This window comes from Emydura macquarii, unplaced genomic scaffold (assembly GCF_026122565.2).
Source record: "Emydura macquarii macquarii isolate MOO-44397 ecotype Brisbane River unplaced genomic scaffold, CSIRO-AGI_Emac_v2 contig_2473, whole genome shotgun sequence".
Classification (NCBI taxonomy): domain Eukaryota; kingdom Metazoa; phylum Chordata; order Testudines; family Chelidae; genus Emydura; species Emydura macquarii.
Genome location: NW_027132610.1, coordinates 17,050,329 through 17,076,650, shown reverse-complemented (window position 1 = coordinate 17,076,650; position 26,322 = coordinate 17,050,329). Strand labels below are relative to the sequence as shown.

General features: G+C 41.6%; 1 long non-coding RNA gene across 1 annotated transcript in view; it reads left to right on the top strand.

The window, feature by feature from the left end:
* The window catches only part of LOC137162836 (uncharacterized), a 55,005-nt gene extending 42,843 nt beyond the window's left edge, over positions 1-12,162 (top strand). The window contains exons 2-3 of the long non-coding RNA XR_010922519.1: positions 9,174-9,224; positions 12,075-12,162. This is a non-coding gene — a long non-coding RNA (uncharacterized lncRNA). The remainder of the gene's footprint in view (positions 1-9,173; positions 9,225-12,074) is intronic.
* Positions 12,163-26,322: the final 14,160 nt, after the last annotated feature.

Here is a 26,322-nt window from a genome sequence, read left to right as displayed (position 1 = left end):
TTGTACTATTCTTTTCTTTCTCCCTTGTGAGAGAGAGTTTGTCGTCTTTTGTTTTGAAAAAAGACAAGATCAAACTTCAGCAATTCAAGAGTTACCCTCTATAACAAACTTATTTTTCAATAAGGGCAATTAACACCATCTCTAAAAATAACTATCAAGCATGGAATTTTCTCTTTAAAAAGCTTGTACAGCTTCAGGGGAAAGGAAGCAAGACAATGGAAAAGCTCTCATGGACTTCAGCGGTTTTGCACTGGGCCTTAAATTGTTATGAAAAGGCTTTGATGGTGGTGGGAAGTAGGCCAGCATAACTTCACACAAACCCCAAGCTACATGTAACTGTTTAATGTTGCAATAAAAAAACAAGAATTCTAGAATACTTTAACCCCTTCAAGATTAACACACTATTAATACAACAAAGCTCAATAATACATAAAGAAAGAGCCAAATTCTTTGAGATCTGTGTGACTAAACTAATGGGTCAACCATTGGGGTTTCACCAGTGCAAATGAAGCCAAAATGTGACCAAGGGGGCTTTAAAGCTGACCACGTATACCCAGCCAATTAGCAGGATAAAAATACCTCCTTTCTCTGCTCACTAATTATTTTCAGTACATGTTCTGTGATGAAAACCTTTCCAAAATTAAATCTATCCTACAGTAATTTTGGTTTGCAGGAGATGGAGAATGAAACTTTATGGAGTGCTGTTAATATCCTAATTATGCTTTCAAATGCACAAACTAAATTTGGATGTGCAATTAGGTAAATAATCACTGAAGGGAAAAGTTAAATATTGTAATTACATGCTAAAATAAGTGAACATACCCTCTTCCGCACCTGCATGTTACTTTGTGCATGGAAGTCGTCTTGTTGTGAACTACTTACTGCCTGTTTTAGATAAAAAACTTGTTTAAATGCAACAGCCACAAAGGGTGACCAGATATCAAGTGTGACAAATTGGGATGGGGGTGGAGAGATAATAGAATCCTATATAAGACAAAGCCTCTAATATTGGGACGGTCCTGATAATATCAGGACATCTGGTCACCCTTTTGAATGCACCACTGTTATTTTCACGTGCACAACACAAGCATATCTTTTAATTTATTCATGTATGTCTCCTTCGAAAATCACAGAGAACAAAAACTAAACCAAACCATCCTGGGAACAGTAACAGCATAGGGTCTGATGTGACAGCCTATACTTGCCTTGAGTAGTAGTTCCTCATGTAGCTGGTGCCATTGAATTGAATGGAACTACTCAAATGACTAGATTCTACTCAAGGTGAGTAAAGGCTTTGGGACTGAGTCAGTAATCAGTATCCTTAAGGCTGAGCAAAGGGTTCAGAGTGCACAACATATTCACAAAACTTTGCCTGTTTTTATGTTTGTAAATTGTCTGTGCTTATACTGTAAAATTCCTCAGCTGACTCATTGTGTGGCATTACTTGCAAATTTTGAATAAATGGGAACTGTAATGACTATCTGAATTTGCCCTGCATTCATTTTAGTCATGCAAGTCATTCGGTATTCATAGTGTGTGAAAAGCTTGCCCCCTTAAATATTCCCTGAATGCATACATGGAACAGGGTAGCCTGTCCCCTTTAAGATGTAGAAGGGACTGGGGTGAACCCTTGTTCCTGGAGCAGATGCTGGGAGACAGGAAGTAGTCCCAGGGCAATAGAATCTGGAGAAAAATCAGGTTACTGTCTCTATAAAGGCCTAGGACCAGGACCCTCATGATGTAGGGTAAGGCTCCCCTCTCTCTCAGCCAACCAGGACAAGGTCTGGGGGGAAAGGAGAGCACATATACTGTCTCTTCCCTCATAATGAGGAGGAGCTACAGGCAGGGAACAGGAAGGCTTAGTCCTGCAGGAGATCCTGAGACACCAGAGGAGACTCTGGCAGGGGAAGGATATTTGCTTGCTAGCTAGCTGCCCAGTGGTGTGACGTGGCTTGCAAACCATACGGGAAGGCAGAAGACTGGCTGAAAACCGAACCCCAGAAAAGATGGAGGAAGGACTGTTTTGAGTTCTGTTTCTTGAAAAACTTTGTTGCCAGCCTGGGTGGAACAGGGGGAGGGCAATTTAAAGGGACTAGAAGGAGGACTATGGAATCCCTTCGCCAAGAGGCAAGGGTTTGGGCCTGGAAGGCACCTGGAAGCTCTGTGTAAAGACTCAGTAAATTAGACCCCAGAAGGGGAATCTTACTTCAAAATACCTCAGACTGTGGAAGGCTACTGGGAGACCCAGCAGGGAACTGAAGGTGAAGTACCTGCAAAGCCACCCCACCTCACCCCACACCATGCCTGGCTCCGGAGATGACGACTCGCCCCAATACACAAAAGGGTTGAACTGAAATTCACATTTCAATTTGAACGAATATTTGCAGAGAATGTTTTCCACTATCTACTCAAACTCTCTTTGGTTAGCAGCAGCTGCCTCAAAATCTACAGTGTGTACCTGTGGCAGTTCTGACTGATGCAGAGCCTATGGGGAACTTGTAGATTTTTCTTATAGCTCCTGAATGAAGCAAGAGGATTCAGGCCAGATCAATCAGATTCTATATCAGTGAGAATATATTTCCAGGATGAAAGGCCTACAGGGGTTTGAAATGACCTTTTAATGTACAGATAAACAACTTTGGCAAAACTTGCAGTACTCTGCTTCACTAGTTCTCAACCAGGGGTTTGCCTACTCCTGGGGAGATTTTTCCAGATATTTGCCTAGTTTTACAACAGGCTACATAAAAAGCACTAGCGAAGTCAGTATAATCTAAAATTTCATACAGACAGTGACTTGTTTATACTGTTCTATAGATTATACATGGAAATGTAAGTACAATATTTATATTCCAATTTATTTTATAATTATTGGTAAAAATAAGAAGATAAGCAATTTTTCAGTAATAGTGTGCTGTGCCACTTTTATATTTTTATGTCTGATTTTGTATGCAAGTAGTTTTTAAGTGAGATGAAACTTGAGATATGCAAGACAAATCAGACTCCTGAAAGGGGTACAGTAGTCTGGAAAGGTTTGAACGATGGCTTTACTTGACTTGAACATCCTGGAAAGAAAATGATACTATTACAGCTCTTCCCCTCACTCTGTTGCGCACACACAAATTCTGCTCTTTACTGCATCTGGCATGTCTCTTAAAAACAATACATCTGGGACACTTCCCAGGTTACGCATGTGGCTCTCTGACAAACTGGAAGGTGAAATTGAATCAGGAGGCAGACTCTAGAATGGCAAATTTACAGTTGGTGAACTATTCCCTATTTTTTTTTTCCTCTCTGAAACAGCTCTGGGTGATCCCCAAAATAATTTTGGCTGCTGGCTGATTGACTAGCAAATACATGCTAAAACAGCTGTGTGCCAGATACTATACGTACGGCTGTTAGTGCCACTGCTCATAGTCTTTGACGCTGGGATAATTCAGTGGCTTGAGGGAGGAAAAATTGTGGGGGCTATCTATTAGAGAAAGAGAGAGGTCTATACCACAACCAAGAAATATTTTCTTTCTTCTTCCAGAATGCCCATTTTTCCTCTTTCATGTTAGGGCAGGGAACCTGAAACTTACTGAGCTGAGATAGTGTGCAACAGTAAATAGGCTTCACCTCCCCAGATTGTGTTGGTACAGAGCACTCACTTCAAAGCACTGGGAAGATTAGATTACTGTACCAATGAGGGCATTTTGATTGCACTTGTGGGTACCCTTATGAAACTCGTACTTCAGCCCAGGCTCATCTCAATCCTTTATTTGTAGTAAGACAAAACAATCTTTTTCAGCTGCTTACCTGCTCTAAGCATTATATTGACATTAACTAATTCATCCTCACCACATCCCTATGAAACAGGTGGATAAGCATCATTATCCCCATGTAACAAATGGAGAAATTGCAACAAAAAAGGTGAAGTAACTCACTCAAGGGCCGCTTGACTCACAATGACTGTGTTCCTATTCCTCCCGACAACACAGCCTGTATTGATGGCATATTACAATATTGGACACAGTACTCCAGTTGAGGCCTAGCCAGTGCTGAATAGAGCGGTCCTTTCACCTTCTGTGATTTGCATGCTATGCTTCTGTTAATGCAACCTAAAATTGCATTTGCATTGTCTTGGTCATAGTTACAGAAAATATTTGGAATCAATAACTAAGAAGAAGCAGGAAAAATTAGAAATATCCTTAAATGTGATACAAAACATATCATGGTGAATATATTGTGAGAAGCATGCTGCCAATGGGATGCCTTGAGCATATAAATTCACCTCTCTACCTTGTATTTAAATTTATATCTTAGAGGAATTTCCAATTAGAATCCTTCAGTTAATCTCTGATTGAAAGATTAGTAGTCCAAGGAGTCAGTAACCCAGTAGGTTTATCCTATAAATTCTTTATCCTCCCATATATTGTATGCATTTAAATTATAGTGATACTTACCTGAACAATTTTTGTGTTACTTAGTGATGCTATTTCACCTGTGGAGGTTAAGTTCATTCTGAGTTACTTGAAAATTTCCTGCAAGTGAGGGAATTGGGCAAGATCACAATAATGAAAAGCTCATTTTAATAGAAATTTAAAAGTAAAACATTGGAGGCACTTATAACTAATTTCAATAAGAAGCTGAGATCTTAAACTTAAATGTTTTGTTCCTAGCTGCATAGAAAACTAGGCCCCATAATCCAATCTATATTAACCACCTCCTTTTCCAATGCTTAAGAATAGCAATAGACATTTGACTGCACTTGGGGGAGAGGTGGGGAGAAGGGAGTAGAAGGGGGAAGGAAAGCAATAAAAGTAGAGATTATAAAAAACTAGCAATGAGCCTGAGTCACACAGTTGGGATCCCCTGGAGAATGTTAAGATACAAAATTTTTGGTTCATCCTACTCTAGATTCACGGAGCATCTCTGAAGCTCAGGTCTGGATCTGAGCTTCCTACAGGATTGTGGCAGTTTTGTTCCAGGATCTTATCTCTATATGTAACTTTTAAAAAGAAATTGCAATTTCTCGTTGTGGCAAATCTTGGGGTACCCCGGATGAGTCACCTTGTTACCCTCTGCTGTCAGCATGAGGAAATCTTGGTTGTGGTAACTGGGTGTCAGCACCTAACACCACCAGCCTTTCAGCCACTCTCCTACGGGCTATGGTAGCCCTGTCTTTGCCTTGCAGGTTAACAATATGTGTACCCTGTCCCCCAAGTCCCACTGAAATGTTCTCTTTGTGATATCCAGCCCCTGACAATGACTACTCACAGAAATCTCAGATCCTCTCCCCAAAGGAGCAGTGTACCTCATTTTACCAGTTTTACCTTAAACTACCACTCCTGTATAAGATAAGGACTTGTAATGAAACAAAAGGTTTTTTTTTAAGAAAGCATCAAGATTCCATTAGAAATAAGAGTACATGATGGAAACAAATGGTTACAATACAAAACAAAATCCTAAAATGTGAACTAGGGCCTACACATATCAATACTTAACTTTCCTATTCAATAAAGTAGGTTCATCCCCTCCCCTCCCCCAAAGGTCAGTCTATTGCAGAGCTGGCTGGCTTCACAGGAACCAGGATTCAATCTTTCGTGAAAAACAGCTGCTTCACAAGATGTCTCCTCAGTGAATGGATACCGAGTGTCTCTCCCCCTCTGTGTTATACTGAAACAGTCTCTTGTCTCTATCTATAGATAAGGCGATCCCTTGGCTGTTGTAATGGACCTTGTTTTCCTGCACGTGGTTTGATTGTTTGAGTTGCCTCTGATGATTTTGATGGCTTTTCTGTGATCAGGCAATGATAGATAATTGAGCCTTGCATTATCTCACTGTCTAACCAGGAACGGGTGGCAACTCCCTCCTGCATATACAGGCTGTCACCGAGTAATATCAGTCCCTGGTGACTCCTTTTAACCTTAAAAACCATAAGGGAATAGACTTCAGTAGAGTTTCTTTATTCCTTAAATATTACCCACATACACATCTCACCATGATTATGAACATTGATAAGTCTCAAGCTTTTAACAGTGACCTTATGTGTTACCTTTGATGGACAAATACTCTACAAGCAATGTGTTTGATGATGTGAGTTTGTCAGGTCTGAGATGAGTGGTGTTTTAAAAAAACAGGGGACTCTTTGCTAAGGGGCTTATATGTCAGACTAGTTGTTGGAGAAACTGCAGTCTGTATCTGTTAGCTTTGGGGCTAGGTCTGTTGTCACTTTTACTGGTGTTAACCAGGAGAGATGCAGCAGTTTGAAACCAGCTTAAGCAAGAAGAATCAAAGCCTATAAAAGGAAAATGAACTGATGTCTAGGTGTATTTAGTAAGAAATGAAGCATTAAGTTGCATTAGTTCTGGCTTTCAGAATATCTTGTATTCATTAATGGGTATATTATTGCTCCCCAAATCATTACAAAATTATGGAGTGCTCAGGTGAAGATATTCTTACAGATGAGGATGCGATTATACCCGGGAGTCTGTAATAAACGATACTTCTCTGATGAGGAAACAGGGAGTCAAATGAATGCCCTGTTCAGGCCAGTACACGTACAAGTTTATAGTACTGTGAAAGCTTTTGTCTTTCTCTGGCATGTAGATGCACAGGCTTTGATGTTAGCATTTTGGCTCATTAATAACTGATTTACATTTCCCAGACAGCCAATTGTGATCTGACACAAATTTATAAAAGAGCTTCAAATTGTGAAACACTCTAGTACAATGAGTCCTTTGTGGTTTTAACTTAAGGAGTTTGTGATTAAAATTTTAATACAGTCATTGCAGTCTTGTGGGATGCTTTAAAAAAAAAAAAAAAAAAAAAAAAACTCCAAAAACCTAAACACCTTATTCCCTACTTCTCAGAGTTCATGACAACGGTTGTTCTAGTACAAGTTTAAATGCTTTGATTGGGTTTCATTTGCCCTGAAACTCAGACAAAGTAGGAAGGCAAGCAAAAAAGAAATTTAGATGAAGAATTCTCAGTTTTAGCTGAAGCTGTAGGACTAGTTTAAGGGACAGCTTATACCGTACAATTTCATCTCAGTTTAACTCTGGGGCCAGATTCTCTGGACTGGCTCATGATTGCTCAACACAAGTCTGGAGGCATGTGTGCAGGGGTAGTTTACGTTACCTTTCTGTTCCCTCTGATGCTGGAGTTGCTGGACAGACCACTAGGATATATTAGATCACCTGCAGGGCTGCTTTTATCTACACTTGATGCCAATAGACCAGAGGGACTGTTGCAGCAGCTGGACATACGTGAGCTCTTGCCACATACCCTTACACCCAGCCATGCTCCCTATGCAGGTGGCTAGAAGAGGGTAGCACGGGAACTGCTATGATAGGTGTATGCTACTGGATGAGGTGTCTCCATATGGGAAATCCTATAGTGGCTAGATCTACAGCTTTAGAAGTTCTCTGTAGCACTGGAGAAGTACAAAGCAGTTCCACTGCTCAGGAAAATTAGGGTCAATAGCTAATTTGGGTGAGTATGAGTGAACAGTTTTTTAAATTTATTATGCCTTTATTCTGTTTACCAGTAGCTCATGATGAACTTGTTAACTGTGGTATGTAACATATTGCTTAAATCAGCTTCTGTACCAGATAACTGGATGACAGCTAATGTCATGTCATTTTGGTTTTGTTTTTAAAAGGCTCCAGAGGTGATCCTGACAATTACAGGCCAGTAAAGCCTAACTTCAGTACCAGTCAGATTGGTTGAAACTATAGTAAAGAACAGAATTATGGATGAATACGATAAGTTGGGGAAGAGTTAACATGGCTTTTGTAAAGGGAAATCATGCCCCACCATTCTATTAGAATTCTTTTGAGAGTGTCATCAGGCATGTGGAAAAAGGGTGATCATGTGGCTATAATGTAGTGGGACTTGCAGAAAGCCAAGATCCCATGCCAAAGGCTCTTAAGCAAAGTAAGCAGTTATGGAATATGCTATGCATCAGTAACTGTTTAAAAGATAGGAAACAAAGGGTAGAAATAAACGGTCAGTTTTCACAGTGGAGAGAGGTAAACAGTGGTGTCCCCCAGAGATCTGTGCTGGGACCAGTACTGTTCAACATATTCATAAATGATCTGGAAAAGAGGCTAAACAGTGAGATGGCAAAGTTTGCAGATGATACTAAATTACTTTAGGTAGTTCAGCCCAAAGCTCACTGTGAAGTGTTACAAAGTGCTCTCACAAACCTCAGTGACGGGGCAACAAAATGGCAGATGACATTCAACGTTAACTGCAAAATAATGAATATTGGAAAACATAATCCCAACAACAGATATGAAATGAGGGGGTCTAAATTAGTTGTTACCACTCAAGAAAGAGATCTTGGAGTTATCACAGATAGTTCTCTGTAAACTTCCACTTAATGTGCAGCAGCAATAAAAAAAACCTAACAATATTGGGAACCATTAGGAAAGGGATAGAAAATAAAACTGGAAGTATCATAATGACACCATATAAATCCATGCTGCGCTCACACCTTGAAAACTGCATGCAGTTCTGATCACCCCATCTCAAAAAAGATCTATTAGAATTAGAGAAGGTGCAGAGAAGGAGAAGAAAGAAGACAAGGGGGTATGGAACAGTTTCCATATGAAGAGAGAGTAAAAAGACTGGGGCTGTTCAGCTTCAGAAAGAGGTGATGAAAGGGGGAGTATGATAGTCATCTATAAAGTCATGATTGGTGCAGAGAAAGTTAATAAAAAAGTGTTACTTACTCTTTCACACAACACAAGAACCAGGGGTCATGCAATGAAATAAATAGGCAGGAGGCTGAAAAAAACCATAAGGAAATATTTCTTCACACAAAGCACAGTCAAACTGTTAAATTTGTTGCCAGGGGATGTTGTGGAGGCTAAAAGTATAACTCGGTTAAAAAAAGAATCAGATAAATTCATGGAGGATAGGTCAAGATGGTCAGGGACACAACACCATGCTCTGGGTGTTCCTAAACATCTGCCTGCCAGAAGCTGGGAGTGATGATTGTCCTGTTCTGTTCATTTCCTCTGAAGCATCTGGCACCAGCCATTGTTGGAAGAGAGGATACTGAACTAGATAGACCATTGATCTGACCCAGTATAGCCATTATGTTCTTAAGATTTTCTCAAATTTATTCTTACTATGAAATTAATAACTTCTTGTCTGTAGCTCATTCCCATTTGTTTCTTTGCAAGTATTTGATCTTCAAATTCTCAAGCCATGTGACAGATCATCTGAGCTACCTGGTAGGTTTCTGTTAACTGATTGGATGAATATAACTATCAGTTTTTCCATGCAAATTATTATTATGGTAGCGCTGAAAGAGCCCCGTCAGGCTCAGGGCCTCATTGCTAAATGCTATATATATATAATGCCAGTTGAAAAGATCCCTGTCTTAAAGAGTTTGAAGTCTAAGACCCCCATCCCACTTGAGTTGAAGGGTCTCTGTGTGGATGTATAAGTCAGGCCGTGTAGATTAGATTGCAAGATCAAGGCCTGATATACGGAGAGACTTTCAATTTGCTTTAAGCAAATATTCTCCAGTATCCTCTGTGTTGACTATAAATTTGTATTTGGACATCTCCAAAGTGTTATCACATTTTAGAGACTCAGTTTAGGTCCTGTCCCATTTATGTTATCAAATTAATTTATCTATTTGGCGTATGCAATCCGGTCAAACCACGCCACAGTATTCTTATCAATGATGTTCAAGGCATGAAGACCTCCAGGAAGTTGAGCCATTTTGTAGTCCTTAGCAGTCTGGGTCATAGTTTGTGGCTGCCCACATCGACATAGTGGATTGTCTCTAAAATGCCACCAATATTCCACTGCAGCACAAATTCTATGTCCAGTATGAAACCGGTTCAGAAGGCTCCCTGGCTTTTGCAGTAAAGTCATAACAGAATTCTAGGTGTTAGTGTCTAACTGCATGACTTTGCACTCTTTACTTTTAAATTTCATCCCATTTCTATTTACTCTAGACCTCAGTCATTTAATTCTTCTTGTATAATCAGGTCTGCCAACAGGGGGTAGTAAGGAGGGCAATTGCCCATGAACCCGACAATTTAAAAAGGCCCAGGCAGATGGGAGGATAGATACTTATCCTCCTCTCCTCCACACACCCCTTACACCTGAGGCCCCCACTGCTTGTGCTTTCCACCCCTCCCCTGAGCCGAGCTTATTTATTTTGTGCCACTCAGGTTCCCTGAGGAGGTGGTATCTGCTACTCAGCTTCCCAGGTTCATCAGTAATCTCCCTGGGGAGTCCGAGGGACCCGGGAAGCTGAGTAGCACATATCGTCTCCTTAGCCGCCCAGGAACCTGCCTGGCACATAATAAATAATTAAAAACTTCCAGAGGAAGCCCACTCGGACCTCAGCCATCCTTTTCTAGGGGGTCCATTGACTGTTCTGCCCTGGGGCCCAGAATTGCTGTTGGTGGGCCTGTGTATAATATTCCAATCCTCCTCGGTATTGATGAGGCCTCCTGATTTTGTGTCATCAGCAAATGTCATTAGCACACTCCCAATTTTTGTGCCAAGGTCATTAATTAAAATATTAAATAAGATCGGTCCCAAGACTGACCCTTGAAGAACTCCACTAGAAACCTCTGACCATCCTGATATAGTGCCCTTTTCAGCGCAACCCATTTTGGTCTTCCCTTTAGTCATTTCTTTATCACCTATCTCTTGTACTAATCTCCACCTCCTCCAGTTTAACTAATAATTTCCCATTTGGCGCCTCATCAAATATTTTACTGAAGTCCAGATAGATAAGAACTACTTTTTTCCTGTTAAAGAAAGATCATCAGGGTTAAAACATGAAAATAATTTTGGATTGGTCTTAATTTGTACTCTCCTGGTCACATCACTTTTCAAGGTATAAGTGGTCCCTTTAATTTTACTCTTTATGGGAAGTAGAAGACAGATTGGCTTGCTATCTGGAAAGAAACCCATCTAGAAGTATAAAGCCAGATCTTCAGCTGGTGTAAATAGAAATAGCTCCACGGATTTAAATGGAGCAATGCAGATCACCAAGAAGGTATCTGGCTCATGAGATTTTCAACTGTTAGCACTGGAGAGGGAATTCAAACGAACACAGCGTAGGTTAACTTGATTGAATACAGAGGAGGTATTCCTAAACTATTTTAATAACAGAAAGAATGTAATTGGAATGCCAAGCTAAGATCTCTACCTGGATAAGATCCCAGATTTTATCTCATCTCTATGTGCCTTTTTAAAATAAGCCAGTTTTGAAGCCATTATTTTCCCCTCATGAAGTTTGTCATGGCACAGTCGCCATGAACAAATCTCTTCGTTTCCCTTCACAGCTGCAAAACCCTGCAGGCACAGATATAGAAAAGTATTGGCTTAAATAGATATCTTAGAATGATAGAACCATAGAAGCTACAGATGGAGAAGATCTATTACGTGGGTGAGCTACTGAATTGCACACTCTCTCTCATTCTCTGGAAGTGTGTGTGTGTGTGTGTGTACTATTAGTATAGTTCCACAGATATTTGGGTTTTCATGCACATTACTGAAAGTTGAATAGGGGCCCCAAAGCCCAATGACTCAAATGGGTTTTGTGGGTTTCAGATTGTAACACTTGTGCATGGGCATGTATTATGCTATCTAAAGTGCAGCTACCAGCGTTTGATCTACCCCATGAAGCTGCGTGTATGTGAGTGCGTAGTCTTGCACATGCACAGTAGAAGCTTTGTAGAAATCCTTTTGAAAATTTACCCCTTATGTGTCCAGGGGTGAATTAGAAAAATAAGTGCCTTAGTAGGGGATATTTATTCAACAACATAAACAAGATATAGAGTCTTCTTAAAAATACAAAGCCCAATTGGCCAGATGTATTTTGGGTTTTCTTTTGCCTTCCTCTGAAGCATCAGGGATTGGTAGGCCTACCAACAGCAATTCGGGGCCCCAGGCCAGAACAGTCCCATCCCGCCTCTTCCATCTGCCGCCCTGCCCACAGTTCGCCCCCGCTCCACCCTAGGCCTCCTCCCGCTTGGCCCATTTGCCACCACGTCCCTCACCCACCCTCGGCTCAGTCCGCCTCCTCTTTTCCACACTCTCCCTTCTCCCAGGTGGCAAGCGACAAGCAGGGGGGCTGAGCCAGCTGTGGGGGAGGAATGCGACAAGCAGCAGTGCAGAGGAGAGGAGGGATGCAAGTGGTGAGTGACAGCGGGGAGGCCAAGTGGGGGGAAGGAGCGACATGGCTAGCAGCGAGTGGTGGGGCTGGGTGGACGGGGCCTGGGATGGCATGTGGGCAGGGTTGTGGGCAGAAGAGGCCCTGGCTCTTTTAAATTGCCGGGCCCCTAGGCAATTGCCCCCTTTGCCCCTGCCCCCATTGGTGGGCCTGGGGATTGACTATAGCTGGAGAAAGGACACCAGACAGGGTGGACTGATACTCTGAGGCAGTACAGTTAATCCTTTTGTTTAGATGCCTGGCTGGTGTGTCTTGCTCACATGCTCAGGGTCAAACTGCTCACCAGATTTGGGGCTGGGAAGGACTTTTTCCCCCCAGAACAGATTGGCAGGGGCTTTAAAGGTTCCCCCTCTCCCCCTTCTTTTGTTGCATGGGGTGTGGATTGCCAGCTGGGATAATCTGGGAATGTTCTCTACCATTGCTGGGGCCTTGGACATTGGTGGCATGCTGGTCTCTCCTATGCATACAACAGTTTAGTCTCCTGAGGACTGAAATCCTTTAGTCTAACTAAAGTCACTGTGCTCAATATAGGGGTACCTGAGTGAAATTTAATGGCTTGTGATATACAGGAGGTCACTCCGAATGACTTATTGGTTCCTTCTGACCTTAAAAGCATTAAAATCTAGGAAACACTGTTCCTTGAGCTCTGAATAACCTTTTGTGGATATGCCCCACGTACAATAGTGAGTGTAGGACCAATGGTAAATGAGCACATCGAGGGAGCTAGATAAAAATCATAACCATTGTATGTCTTCCTTTAGGAAAAAGAGCTACATTTTTCCTTTACTTGAAAGAATTCAGGACATTTGTTTTCCTCTGCACCTGTTGTCTCTGCACAAAGCTAGTCAATTACTTGATATCTCTGCTCTGATTTTGGGGTGGGTGGGTATTTTTATTCCTCTAGGAGATTCAGATGGCAGTAAAAAAGCTCATTGTAATTTTTTAATTAGTGTGTCTCCTTTTTTCCCTGACCAAAAATGCAAGGGTATCCTTTTCTGGGAATGTCATTTTGTCTCTAGGCTCCTGTATTTTAATTTCCTTGTTTTATAAAGCTGAAACAGAGGATGAAACAAACAGCATATTAATACTATTATGCCCTCCTGTTTTCTCTTAAAGAAAAATCCCACAGAATTTTATAAGGATGCAATAAAAAAGTAAAACAGGATAAAGCCTTTATAAATGAATTATAATAACACTAAATGCTTTTATATTTCTATAATTTGATTCCAGGAACCCCTACGGTGGGAAAAGAACTTAATTTAAAATAAAGTCTTCCTTTAAACATCATGTTACTCTTGCTTTGTTTGCTCCCTCTCTCTCCTCCCCCTAGCTATTATCCTCTCCTCTTTTTAACCTACATTGTGAGGTTTTTTGGAGCAATGACAGTCTTTTTACTATGTGTCTTTTCTCTGCCTAGCACAAAGCTGCCCTGATCCTTGATTGGCTTCCCTAGTGATAAAAGTAGTAGGGACAAAGAAGCTGAGCTTTTCATGTGAATGAGGAGGAACACGGATAAGGAAGAGTTCCATCCTAGCAAAATGGAGTTTGTATTTGAAGGCACAGGGCAGGGCAACAGTTAGAAGAGCTTGCATCAATGGAGAGGCATCTATTGGGTGAGGAAGTATGCCCAAGTGCTGTGGCATTCTTGCACATGGTGATGTATTCTGCCTTCTCTGATTGTATAGGTGGTTCTGTCCATGCCTCGCTGATGATGATCTAGGATAGCCTTTTTCATCTTTTCTGTGGACTACAGCAAAGCAGTTCATCTAAATTTAAAAGGATCAGACCAAATAAACTGCAATTGGTACAGGACACAGTGATGCATCTCCTCACTAACACAGGTTACCCTGAGCATATCAGTCCTATACTCTGCTCATTCCACCGACTTCCCATAGAATTCTGTGTCAAATGTAAGGTCTTCATCCTCCCTTGAAAACTGCTAAAAGGTCTGGGCCTGGAATCCTTAGAGAATCACCTCGTTATACAAGACCTCAGTTACCCTCAGTGATTCTACTCTGCAGCGACAATAATATTGCCTAGAATGATAGTCAGTCTAGTGCAATAGTGAAACCCTTTTGCACAGAAGACATAGTTTTCTAAGAAGCATTCTTGAGAGTATGAAATTCGGTCCAGCAGGATCTAAGCACTACCACCAATCTCAACACTTTCCGGGAGATAGGCAAAGAACATTTCTTTGCCCTTGCATTCCTGAGGAATGACACATGGCATTTCAGGAAAAACAACACCACCATGCATACAATTTTTCTTCTCAATGACAGGAATGGATTGATGTTAGTCATCTTGTTTATAACTCTGGAAGGTACTCAGTTATAGTGATGTGGCATAAGAACCAAAATCCCACTTTTCAATCAAGAAACGTTGACCAAGTCAGCTTCCTACCTTTCATAGCTCTGTCCTCTGAGGCCATAATTTATTGAAGTCCATTATAATAATAATAAATGGGGCAGGCATAAGTAAAACGTGCACAGACTCTCACATGTTTGTGACAGTCCTTGAATATTCTGACTACACTGGGTTCTCCTTTGCCCATTGAAAATATTCCTATTGCCTGTAAAGTTTATTTGTGACCCCCTATGTTTTTATTGGCCATAACCAATGTTCTTTTCTAACCAGAATAAAATATATCCAGTTGTACAGTCTGAGGGTCTATTTTCAGCCAGCTGTTTGGCAAATTTATAAACTAAAGGAGTAAAGCTTAAATAGGTCATCTATATTATGGGAGAACTGCAAGGTAAAAAGTCAGCCTGAAAATTACACTTTGGGTGTATGTTATAATAAAAGTAATACCTTACAATATTGCCATTCATCTAAGAATGTGAGCATTTTACATATGCTAATTAATAAATTAAACCACACAACAACTGTGTGAGGTAGATAAGGGATATATAAGAAACAATTCATCTACCTCTGAAATGGAACAGCCTATGGAATGGAACATAGCAACTGTTTGAACACTGTACTTAAAGGATACACAACAGTCGAGCACAGGAAATGAAGATGAGTTCTGTCTCCAGTGGAAAAAGCAGTTTAGTAGACTGAATGTAATTACCAGAACTGGATTTTGGCCTGGATAACAGGGTTAGTCAGCACCCGTACAGTATTTCATCAAAAGTGACCTGATTTTTTAAGTTTCACTCAAAAGACGGCTCCTTCAATTTCACATGGTACTTTAGCACATCATTGGTTCTGATTCATTCAGAATGAAGAATGCTTCCTCCTGCCTCACTAACCGCACTCTCTGCAGTATCTGCCATATAATATTAAAAATGTGACCTATCCCTGCTATGTGTTGTTTTTTTTTTTAACAGATGTGGAATCACATTTTAGTAAAAGTTCTTTGTTTATAAAATGTCTATGTTTATTATCCACTATATTCTAGTACACAGCTCCTAGAGTCCACTTACCATTTGTCTCAGCAGCAATTATTTGGAGCAGGCTGGCAGAGGTGCTAAGACATTATAAAGGCTTATATTTAAGTAGACCTTCTGAGATAGACTGTGCTTTTTAGGCACAACTCTGAGCAAGAGGTGGTGGATCACTTGCGCTGCTCCAGGAATAGCCCTGAGAGGCACTGTGCTTGAGAGAGACACCTCTGAGCTCCATTTCCCTCCCTGCCTCCACCATACTGCAGGGACTATGTTATGCCAATGACAAAGTACAACGCTGCTGCACCACTCTCCATTTCCCATTCCTCTGCCCACTTAAGTCAGGGGTCGGGAGGAGGGTAAGTGGGTGTGCTGTGCCCACTTCCTCTTGCATGCATGACCCAAAGATCCAGGTAGCCAACACAGGCATAAAAGGCAGTTTCTTATTCCCTGCACAGGGGTATTGCCCAAGTCTCCATCTAAGCCTGAATTAATATTCTAAATCACTGTCAAAGTGCCTATTTTTAAGGGCTCTATTCTGTCTACCTTATTCACTTGGGCAATGCCTTACTCCACCAATAGCCCCAGTGCTTTCAGTGAGATTACTCAAGGAGTAAGGGACAACCTAATGAAGGGGTGGAAGAACTGGGCCATTAGATTTGTACAATACCCATCTTAGACGTTGTTCTGAGCTTCAAAGTAATTAAAGTGATGTTCAATACAGTCGTCAACACACTTACCAAACTGCCAATACTGCAGCACACTTAAACTCTCCAGATAATTACACTGCCCCCAGCAGAGCTTAATGCATGCTTGGTTGGAAGGGATTGTAGATGTGGCAAGTAAAATTTCTACAGCTTGAACTGAGTCATAACAAGCTCTAAAACTGGCACTGTACAAATCTAAGGAGAATTGAGGAAGGCCAGAGGGAGGCAGAATTGATGGGTAGCTGGGGCGGCTAGGCAGATGGATGGGCTGGGGGCAGACTTGATGGGACACTGAGGAGGCTGGATAGAACTGATGGTGGGAGTGGGGAGGTTGGATAAAAATGGATGGTGGGGCTGGGACGGTGGAGGGGTTGTGGGGGTAGAACTGGTGGGTGATTGGAGAGGCTGGACAGATGTAGAGCCAGAACTGATAAGGGGTGATGGGACAGGCAGATGTGATGCTGCTTCAGCTTCTGTAAAAAATGAAAGCTGCCCCCACTTTTTTTCAGGCCACTTTGTGTTGATCCCGGGCCAGACCACCTACATCCACCCACCCATCATCCTGTCAACCCATCTCCTCCTTCAATGCCCATCAGAAGAGGAAGTGAATTTTTCAGCATACCCAGAAGTTTAATTAAGCTGGGCTCTGGTGGGCCAAGGGAGAGTGGAGGAATAACATCCAAAGTTGAGAGCCCTCTGCAGACAATCTAGCTGCAGGGATATTACAGTCCAGGATGCCTTGCTGTGTCAAGAACAGTTCCATGGTTAAGTTAATACCATGGCTTCTGCATCAGGTTTAGTTAAGGACAGCTGTCCCCAGAGCTCCCCAGGCCCCATGTTAAGTAGAATTTAAGGATGGTGCTTTTTATTCCAGTTAAATATCAAACGTGGGATGTGAAACTCAATCTGTTTTAAATGACATGCATTGAAATCTGTTTTTATCACAGCTAAAAATAATTATATTGTGGTAGGGAAAGGACTTCCTGGTCCAGTTGAGCTGTAACTTTGAAGTGTGTCCCATGCACGCTCTCTGCCTTAGCTGCAAAGCACTGACGTAGGGGCTCTATCTTGCTCCCATTGAAGTCAGCAGCAAAATTTCCATTGGCAGGCCTCGAGTGCACTTGTGACATTCACCACCCCTATAAGCTGCCAGAGAGGCTCAGGCCTCAAGGAATTTAGTTTTGCTGGGCAGACACGAAAGGCCTACTCAGGAGTAATACCACTGAAATGAATGGAAATGGACTGGTGTAAAAACCAGGGTCAGTGGCCCAGTTCATACCAGTACAGAGACTGAGGGAAAGCCAGGGAGGGCTCCTGCTTCTGAAAGTGGGGTTGCCCTGGTGCTGGGTTTCAGACAGAACCAGGATGGAGACTCCCCCAAAGGTGGAAAGTGATGATTAAACAAAACATCAGCTGAACATCTTTGAATGGAAAACCAGTTTGGGGTAAGTATTGGACAATCTTTGGGTTGGTTCTTTGAGCGGAACCAGCTGGCCCCTCCCTATTCCAAACACAGAGGGTTTGAAATGCGTACAGAGAGGGTGGATTTCTACCTGAGCATCACCGACTTCCTCCTGACAGCTGAGGTAGTGCTACTTATCTGAAGGGGCCTTTAGGAGTTTAGGGCCTGGGCTATGCTAGAAAATTAGGCCGACCCCCAGCTATGTCACACGGGGGTCTGAAAAATCCACACCCCGAGCGCCATAGTTAAGCAGACCTAAGTCTCTGTGTAGACAGCACTAGGTTGACAGAAAAATTCTTCCACCAACCTAGCTGCTGCCTCCTGAGGGTGTGGATTTATGACAGCGCCAGGAGAACCCCTCCCCTCGCTGTAGCAAGAGTCTACACTGAAGCACTACAACGTACACATAGCCTAGGTTTAGTAACTACCTGCACAATTTAGATGGCTTTGGATGTGAGGCAGGAAACTGTGTTAGCAGTGCTGAGTTAATTTTTTAAACATCTTGCAAGCTCTTTAACGTCTTTACCCCTAGAACTTTGACTTTAATCCGTTTATTATTTTTAAAATTTGTTTTAAAATGAGTGAGGAGACTTTGTTTCCAAAGATACACGTGGAGTATTTTCTCCAGGCATTGAAATTGGGGGCTGGGGGGAGGTTGAATTTATAGTGAGGGTCAATGAGGGGTGAGGCTGTGAGGGTGAAGGTGGGCTGTATGGCACCATAGTAAAAACTGAAGTGTTTCATGACCATTTTATTAGATTTAACTCATGTTTTAAAATCATCACACAAAGTAAAGTTAGCTACCCAAGTCGTCATTCTTGGTTTTTTGTTACAATTTGTCACAGGTCTGTTAATGAACATCTCGAATGTAGTACTTTCATTTTCAGTGGCTTCACGTGTCTCCGGTACTTCCATTCCTTCAACAGATATGCTCATTAGTTCATTCACATGATCAGGCAGATGGCGACTTCTTTCAGCACACAAACTTCCCAATGATGAAAAAAGAATGCTCAACTGTAGCTGTTTTGTGACTGGGAGTAGCAAGAGATGAATTCCTACTTCTTTCATCCCAGGAAACATAGCACAAAGATCGGTTTGAGCATGTGGGAGGATAGTTGACAGTGTGATGTAGTGGTAATGTGAACCACGTAACTGCAGCTGTGATGCACTGGGAGAGAGCAGAGGGCAAGATACACATTGTATGCAAACAGGAAAGCAGCTTCTTCTGGGAGCTGTTAATGAGTATTAAATGGTTTAACACCTATGCTATGGTCTGCTGTCAGCTACAACAGAATGACATGACATGTACTGTACATGGAGAAAGACCCTTTGTTTAAACTAGTCCAGTGCAACCTTTGCATGTAGACTGGGCCTGAGCCTTTGTTTCACCTGCTGTGAGGGAAGCAGGTATGGGAGAATGACAGGAAAATGACATCTCTCAACACTTCAAACTAGACAGATTGATTGATGGAGGTCCCAGCCCCTAGGATTATGGAATAATAACTGAGAACTGGAACTATTTAGCTTTAGCAGTGCTTTTTAAATTAAGCCAGTTAGTATACCATTTTCCCCATGGAAAAAATGCACTCTGGAGAGTGTCATTGTTTGAGATAATCTAATTTCTTTGGCACTGGAGGTGCTTGGCTATGGATCTTGCCAGAGCCTTACCATTCATCCAAGGTGTGCAGTTATCTTTCATCAGTTGCATGGCCGTGCATAAACCCTGCCTCCTTCCATGCACAGAGGTGGATGCACAAGGGAGCAGAATTAAGTTTGCACTGGCAACTGTAAATGGGACATTTCTTAACTTTCAGGTGCTTTACTTTGCAACCTAAGTGATGTTCTTTTAGCACAGTTTTATTTTGGTGTGTATTTATTATTAAACTTACCCTGCAGTATCTGTATTGGATATGAGACTAACTCTTGATATTTAGCTTGAATCTATAATGTTCTGCCTTAGGTGTACGAGTGCTATCGCTTGAGCATTTCTGACACGGATGCTGGAAATAGGAAAAATCCAAAAACGGATGCAAACAACTAGTGTGGTCCCTGCTGGATTACCACAGACATTGCAGGTTCTTCCAGTTTAGTAACCAAACCTAGTGCGAGGAGCAAGCTATTATTTTTTCTGCTGCTCTTGTTGCTTTATTTGTTGTTAGTTCCCCAGCAAAGGAATCCCTCCCATAGAACAGCTCCATGTTAGTGTTGGTCATGAATTTGATACAATCATTCATACAATTAAACAACAATCTGTCCCTTCCTCGTCCTTCCTCTTAATGCTCTGTTTAAGGGTCAAGGAAAAATGTTGTAGATCCAAGGAGTTTGTGGCAAGTGTTTCCTTTTCTCAGTTTCATCCCTTTAGGTCAAGTTATACTTTTTGTACTAGCCTGGATGATTTCCCAGAATGCACCCAGATTCTGAGTGTAAGGCATACAGTGGTTGGAAAGTAGCTTGGTTTTTTTTTATTTCCCCACAACATTTTCTATTAGTCATTGAAAAATCGAGATGGTCTCCCCCTCTCCCCAGATTTTGGCCCAAAATATGCCATTTTACTGGCTTTTGGTCATTAATATTTTTCATTGGGGAGGCCAAAAATTTTGGGGGATTTGGCTGAAAACGTTCTGTTGGTGGTGATTTTCAGTTTTCCAATGTAAAAAGCAGATGTTTGCTTCCATATTTTTTTTATTTAGATGGAAAACCCAGTTTTCTGTTGAAAATGTTCTCAGCCAGCCCTAGTCAGGAGGAATATGTTGACAGGCCCTAAGGTAGGGGGAGAGGAACTGAAGAAACAGACAAAGAAAAGGTGGGCTGCTTGCTTATATCAAACACCACGTATACCAGACAATGACTAAAGCCTTATAGGGCCACCGGTCCCATCTGATGTAGGGTCCTATCATCTGTGTCTCCCCCCTCCTACCCCGCCTCCAAGAATATTATGGCAAATACATCCAAGACTATTTATTTTGGGCAAGATTCTGCCTTTTGACCTAGATGAGGCAAGGGGTGGATGTGTAATCTGCTCACCAAGGGTAGCCCTGGAAGGCATTGTGCCTTAGAAAGACCTATGTGAATCACAATTTTTCCCTTGCTCCAGGGGCAGGAAGGTAGTAATTTGCTGTGTTGGCCTATATCAGCCATATATGCCTAACATATTTCCTCCTGCACTGGTTCAGCTATCATGCCAGTGGGAGGGTGAAGCCAAGGCTCTGACCATTTCCTGCCATTACCCACCTCCTTGCACCAGGGATGTAGTTAGTGAGACGGCAAGAGCTGCTTACTTCTTTGTGCCTGAACCCAGGGTCTGGGTAGCTTGCTTAGGAGTGTGCAGGGCAGTTCATAGAATCATAGGGCTGGAAGGGACCTTGGGAGGCCATCTAGTCCAGTAATATCTAGACCATCCCTGACAGGTGTTTGTCTAACCTGCTCTTAAAAATCTCCAATGATGGAGATTCCACAACTTCTTTAGGCAATTTATTCCAGTGATTAACCACCCTAACACTTAGGAAGTTTTTCCTAATGTCCAACCTAAACCTCCCTAGCTGCAGTTTAAGCCCATTGCTTCTTGTCCTGTCCTCAGAAGTTAAGAAGAACAATTTTTCTCCCTCCTCCTTGTAACAACCTTTTATGTACTTGAAAGCTGTTTTCATGTCCCCTCTCAGTCTTCTCTTCTCCAGGCTAAATAAACCCAGTTCCTTCAGTCTTGCCTCAGAGGTCATGTTTTCTAGACCTTTAATCATTTTTGTTGCTCTTATCTGGACTTTCTCCAATTTGTCCACATCTTTCCTGAAACGTGGCGCCCAGAACTGGACACAATACTCCAGTTGAGGCCTGTTCAGCGCAGACTAGAACAGAAGAATTACTACTCGTGTCTTACTTACAACACTTCCGCTAATACATCTCAGAATCATGTTAGCTTTTTTTGAAACAGCATTACACTGTTGAGTCATGTTTAGCTTGTGGTCCACTATGACCCCCAGATCCCTTTCCGCAGTACTCCTTCCTAGACAGTCATTTCCCATTTTGTACATGTGCAACTGATTGTTCCTTCCTAAGTGGAGTACTTTGCATTTGTCCATATTGAATTTCATCCTATTTACCTCAGATCAATTCTCCAGTTTGTCCAGATCATTCTGAATTATAATCCTATCCTCCAAAGCACTTGCAACCCCTATCAGCTTGATATTGTCTGCAAACTTAATAAGTGTACTCTCTATGCCATTATCTAAATCATTAATGAAAATATTGAACAGAACCGGACACAGAACTGATCCCTGTGGAACCCCACTCTTTATGTCTTTCTAGCATGACTGTGAACCATTGATCACTACTCTCTGGGAATGGTTTTCCAACCAGTTTTGCATCCACCTTATGGTAGCTCCATCTAGGTTGTATTTCCCTAGTTTTGTTTAAGAGAAGGTCATGCGGGACAGTATCAAAAGCCTCACTAAAGTCAAGATATACCACATCTCCCGCCTCCCTCTAGCTACATGGCTTGTTACTCTGTCAAAGAAAACTATCAAGTTGGTTTGACATGATTTGTTCTTGACAAATCCATGCTGACTATTATTTATCACCTTATTATCTTCTAGATGTTTGCAAATTGATTGCTTAATTATTTGCTCCACTATCTTTCTGGGTACAGAAGTTAAGCTGACTGGTCTGTAATTCCCTGGGTTGTCCTTATTTCCCTTTTTGTAGATGGGCACTATATTTGTCCTTTTCCAGTCTTCTTCTTCATGCTCCCTTATATGTAGTCCATGTCATGATCTGACCTCATGAACTGAATCCTTACTTTGTTTTTACTCAGTCACTACTCAGGCAAACTTCCACTGAAGTAACTGACCACGTGGAACAAGTTATCCTAGCGATAAAGAAGAGGAAAGCATAGTGAATATCACCATCACAGAAATCTGTGACCCAGTGGTTCAATAGGCAAACCATGCTGTGGAATCTTGATTTCTCACAGCTGTTCTTAGCCCAGTTCCAAAGCAGGTAAGACCAAGACAACTTCTGGAGCCATAGCCAGGTATTATGAATATAACTAAAACTTGTACTACTTACATTGGATGCAGACCTGGATTGCAGTTATTGAAAAGATGACCTCATGCTGCCATTACATTGAATAAGATCAGGCCCTTCTCTGTGCCCCAGCTGCCATGTGCAGCATAAATCAGCCTCATGATACAGCACTGAACTATGTTTCTTATAACCTGTCAGGCAAAGACATGTGTTTTTGCTGGCACTGCAGGTCATACCATTCAATCTCCCCAGAATTTCCAGTGGGACTGGTGTGTCACACTTAGTCATGTGGATTTGCTAGGTTAACATAAATCAGAGGTGGCAGAAGGTCATTTTTGACCCATAAAAACGTCATATATGGATGATATTGAATTAAGCACAGAGGCAAGTCAGAGAGGTTTGTTTGAGACTGAGAATGCTATTGTTGTGTGGAGTAAGTTAGTAATTGCTGTGGACTAATTGCTAATGGTCTTAAAATGGTTGGAGATATGATGAGTAGCTATTATTGCTGGGACATTTGGAGAGGCTGAGGGACTACTGTCCACTTCTTTGGGAACGTATATCCAAGCCCTGCGGACTATGGAGAAGAGGGCATTGCCTTCCTGATTCTTTACCTCTGACAACACCCTGGCCAGGTCAGCTCAGGGGAAAAAGGACCAGGCCACACAAGCTAATGCATTCCTTGGCACCTTACTGATAGTAGTGTGTCCTGGACCCCTGCAAAGTATTCATCTTTACTCCATGTGTGTTTATCAATCTGTTTTTAATCTTTTTTTTGTCCTCTGTCCTGTCTTAATTTCACTTTTCTGGACTTGACATATGATCATTTTAGGGTCTCTCTGGTTACAAATGACCAGAGAACTTGTGTGATCCATAAGGCAGTTCTCAATATCTGTGTCCCATTTCCTCTATCTCCTGTTGTGTGTCTGTGTCTTCAGGGTCAAAGCCGGTCTTGATTTTCTGATCATATGGCCATTGCTGGTTCTACAAACAGTTCCTTCTGCAGTAGACTGTAATTGCTGTTCCTGAAGTTTTCTTTTGTCATTAACTGTGTGGGTGCATTACTTCTGCCAACATAGGCACACAGTCAGTGGCATTCTGGTTAACTTAAAGGAACAAGGAACCATTGACTACCTTTATTTATTTATTTTTTTAAATTTTATTTTTATTTATTTATTTTTTTAAAGATTTCTCCTGTTCTTCCAATGGGACTGACCTTAAGGGTGGTTGTGACATGTCTTATGTGACAGAGGCAAGTCTCAACTTACTCCAATGTTTCTGTTACAGTTAAGTGGAAGGTTTAGAAAAAGAGTCTACAAGCATCATTGCAAATATATTTTCCCCATTTATTCCACTTCATCTCCTCTTCTGCTTATATTTCAGTGATTTCTGTTTTGTTCAGTGACACTGAATGTTTCTGAGGCAGCACTTAGTCTAGGTAGCCACTTATTGACAGACTGCTGCATCTCCTAGATGTCTTCTATTGTCCAGTCTACACAGACAACAACATATCAGAATACCTTTGAGCAGTATTCTTTTCGCCTGCAAGATCGTAGTGCAAGGAGCATTCTTAGCCTGTACAAATCATTTCCCAAAAGGATTGGGAAATGTGAGATGGTATCTTGTATGTTGCACATCATGTCAGCTGAACCATCAAAACTTTCATTCCCAAGTGAAACCAGTCATGTTGTAAGACTTGGAAGTGTCCCAGTTCTTCAAGTTGATTTTTGAATTTGTTTTATTTCTAGCTCATGAATGTGACATGGTATCTTTAAAAGAGCTACTTTATCCATCTTTGATAATAATAAATGACTTTGATCTTTCTAGTAACATCAGTATAACTTCAATTGGCATTATGTTTTAATCATGGGGGACCAGATTCTTTTCCTTACTATACAAGCAGTCCCATTGTTTTCAATGTATTGATTCACAGAGTAAGGTGCTACCTTATGCAAGTAAGGGGTGCAGAACTAGGCCTGTAGAGACTTATGTTGAGGGCCAGATTGTGCCTGGATCTTCATGGGCGTGCAAGGAGAAGATGGAGAAAGAGCACCAGAGCCTCCCCAGTCTTTTGCTCGCTCATGGACTGCACCCATTGCAAGGGAAACAGAGTGACTGGTCTGGTGTGTGCTCCCAGAAGACAGTGATTCCTTCTTGGATGTCCTGTTGCAGTGCAACCTCTCTGTCTGTTTGGAGGATGTAATTAACAAGGAGTCTGAGGAGTTATTTAGGGTTGTAACTATTAAATTAAATTAAATTAAATTAAAACAGAAGAAAATGGCTGAATATCAGGGGAAAAATGTTGACTATGAGTCTGTAGTCTTCCAAGGGAAATGGGAGAAACCACTTAAGACATATAAAAAGAGGCCAAGACGACACTAGAAAAGATATTGTAGGGAAAGATCCTGAGTTGGCAAGTGGGTGAATTAGATGGCTTCATGTGTTTTTTACATTTATTAATCTTTCGTGCAGCTCTTGTCTGCATCCTAAAAAAATCTCCTTTGCCTGCTAATACTTTGTCTCCTAAACAAATAAGAAGAAAAGAGCATATCACTAAAGCAATGTCTACACTACAAAATTATGTCGACCTAACTTATGTTGGCATATAGCCGCTGCAGTAATTACATCGCTTGTGAGTATCTACGCTTTGCTCCTTGTATTAGGGGTGCACGTCCTCACCAAGAGCGATTGTATCGATTGTGCCGTCAGCATGGGGCATTGTGGGACTGCTCTTGAAAGCCAGTAACAGTCAACATAAGCAATGCATACACTGATATTGTGTTGACCTAATTACATTGACCTTGAGTCTACGCCACTCATGGAGGTGGAGTTATTAAGTCGGTGCAGCAGGGCAGTTCTGTCGGCAGGAACAAAATTTAAGCGTAGACATTTCCATACTTAGGTTGTTGACATAAGCTGCCTTGAGTTGATCTGACTCTGTGGGGTAGACCAGATCTAAATACATTTCAGTGTGTGTCCTCATTGGGCTAGAACACATGCAGGAAATTCAGGATCTGTTGTGATTAACTTCCAATAGTAAAAGTCCACATCCTCTATTTGTCTCTTCCTAACTGTGTATTGGAAATAAGCATTTCTCTTCTCACCAGTGATTTAAATGAGATTTCATCAAAGAAGTTGAGGCTGTTTAAAATTGCCTTGTGCTCATTTCAAATATTCACTGTTATTTTAGGATTGTAGACATTACACAAATAAACCTCTTTCAGTGTTGTCATCTGGAGAAATACCACTGACCCCAATATTGCTGAGTCTCCTTCTATGTTAACTATATAATGTTGCAGATTTAGGTGTTTACCTAGTGCATGTGGGTTTTGATACTAGCTATTAAAGATGTGTCTCATAAATAGCCTAAGGGTCTGTGGATGGGTAGGATAGTTATGAGGTCTATAATTTCTGTAATGTAAAGTACACATCTACTGGTAGCTGCCATGCCATAGTGACCTCATTTTTTACAATGTATGCATTTTGTTTGGTTAATTACCTTGTGTTTCTATGATTAAAATGTCACGATGGGTATATTTGCTCTGCAGTTGG